Source organism: Apium graveolens, chromosome 2 (genome assembly GCF_009905375.1).
Source record: "Apium graveolens cultivar Ventura chromosome 2, ASM990537v1, whole genome shotgun sequence".
Lineage (NCBI taxonomy): Eukaryota > Viridiplantae > Streptophyta > Magnoliopsida > Apiales > Apiaceae > Apium > Apium graveolens.
In genome coordinates this window covers 264,392,950-264,395,701 of record NC_133648.1, presented here as the reverse complement: position 1 = coordinate 264,395,701, position 2,752 = coordinate 264,392,950, and positions in this window count along the sequence as shown.

Sequence of the window (2,752 nt, the reverse complement as noted above, 5' to 3'; positions counted from 1 at the left end):
TCACAACTCTTGAAGTTCTACTTTCTACACTTGGTTTATATATCACCAAGTTACATGATAAAAAGACAAACAAATAAGACAAAATGTTTCGAGTTTAGTTTCTGAAGGAATTTACGGATGAGCGGAAGCGTGATATAACAATTATTCCGTAAAAACCATGTATCGTACATATAGAAAAACGTATAAATCAAAAGGAGCGGAGGAATCATAACCATACCTTAAAAATCGAAGCTTTATAAAATGGTTGCTAGCAGTTGCTTTTCAGTGTGTGAAGCACTCTACCCGTATCCACCAAGAATAATCCTCTTCGATGAAGCTTTTATAAAACCAAGCTTTTATAAAAATGGAGTTTTGGGAGAGAGAGAGAGAGGAAGAAGATGGAGGCTAGCTTCTTCTTAGGTTTTTCACAAAAACAAGTGTCTCTTTAGAATGAGCCATCTTATTCTATTTATAAGGCTCTCCTAGGGTTTTTATAATATATCTATATATATATATTAGCCCCACATTTTATCTTTATAAAATGCTTTAATAATAATTAAAACTCTTTTAATCATTATTTCTTTTTCTAAACTATTTAGAAAATAATTCTCTCTCTCATTATTTCATCAAAGAAAATATTCTTTTATGGTGTGACCCTGTAGGTTCAATATTATGCCGGTAGTAGAAATAAATAATAATAAACTTTTATTAATTATTTACATGAGTACTAAAATTTACTAAATATAATTAACTGATTAATTATATTTATTCTACATCGTGAGTGATGCTTCTCAACATATCACGACTATCCGGATAATATGAAATCACTGCTTAGAATACCAAGAACTTGTCAGTGATTAGTTACCGTACAATGAATTCCTTCTACCCTTATAATATCCCGATTAAATACAAGGCAAGGATCTCGTGTCAGGCCTATCAAATTTAATCATATGATTTCTTATTTATAATGCAAAGTTCATATTAATGCAAATTAGAAACTCCTTTCTAATTTCATACACTCTAGCCAGAGATTCCAGAACTCGCATACTAAGAATAACATAGGATATTCTCTTCCTATACTGGAAGGGGTAGATCCTCCATTGATGTTAACTATCTCTATACACAAATCTTTATGGCCAGAATAGACCTAATGGATGTCCTTGAGACTAAGGACTAAACCAAAGCATAGTTCATTATACACAAGATAACTTTAACGATCTCAAGTCTAAGGACACTTGTACAACTATCACTCAGTGAATAACTATTGACACATGAGTAATCTCCATTAGTTGTTCAACTTATCGAGTCATGTTCAGTGAACTTATTCCCTAATAAGCATCTACATACTAGCTATAGTGTCACCACACAAATGCCTATAAGAACAGACATCCTCTTGAAGGGGACAAGCATAGTATGTACCAATCTTTGCGGATCGACTAACATCCGATTAGTTATCCTATGATCAGGAACTGTTTAAGTCTAGAGTTATCATCTTCTAGATCTCACTATTATAATCTCATTATAATTCTAGAATCTTTACTCTAAAGTATGGAGCATCTTATTTAAAACACTTTAAATAGATAAAGACCATAATAAAACCAAAACAAGTCTTTTAATAATTTCAATGAAATCAAATAGGAATACAAGAAAGTTCTTCCTAACTCGTCATACATGATTGGATTTAGCCTCTTGAATAATTGAGTCACGGCTATAGCACGACAGACTCAATATTTTAAGTCAGGTGTAACTCAATATTTCGTACAATTGAATCAGTCTCCAACGGCCCACGGCTGCAGCACATAACAACCTTTAGATTCTAATTCAATTTACTTATCTCTATGTAATAGATAAGTATTTCTTATTTCGAAATCAAAGCCCTCGGCTGTAGCACAAAACGACAATAATTTAAAAATTAGAACTACTTTTTACTATGTTGAAAGGCTATGACCGACACAAGCTCGTTGTGTCATTGGCCATTCACTACTTTTATTTAATTTTATAGGGATTATATTATGTTACAATCATAATCATATTATAAAGAGATTCTTCCTTTTAAATTAAATATTTCAAATCAATAATCGATAATCAGATGATTCCCAGATCGGGGGAGCATTGTCAATAGGCGTCACTTAATACCCCTTTCTTACAGATCGAAATCGGCTTTTGACATAATCATCCTTTCTCTTAATATTGAAAATTCATATTTAATTACGTGTTTCATAAATACAAGAATCTCATGATTTTATTCATAATATTATTGTTAATGCAAGAAACGATTCCTATTCTAGATTTTCTAGATCACGCCTTATTTTGATTTAAGTTCACCTAAATCTATCATCGCATGGTAAACATAGGCATATATCTCATATATAAAAATAAATAAACAAGTAAGCACACAAGTAATATCATGTCACACATTGATATAATGATGTATGAATTTATTATAGCATTTAAAAGCAATTAAAACAATTAAAACATGCTTTAATACACTTTCGGGAATATAAACAGTTCAAAACTTTTATATAAAAAAATATTTGACCACTCCATTAGATCCGTCTCGGAAAAATGAATCCAACGATATATTGCACGTCCAAAACGGAGTTACGAAACTCCAAAAAAATCAAATTTAATATGGACAGACGGGCTGTAACGCATTACAAAAATGCGTTACAAGGGCCGTAACACATTACGGTAATGCGTTACAACATTGTTAAGCCATTAATGGGTGTAACGCATTTGGTAAATGCGCAACAAGTGTGTAACGCATTTCTGA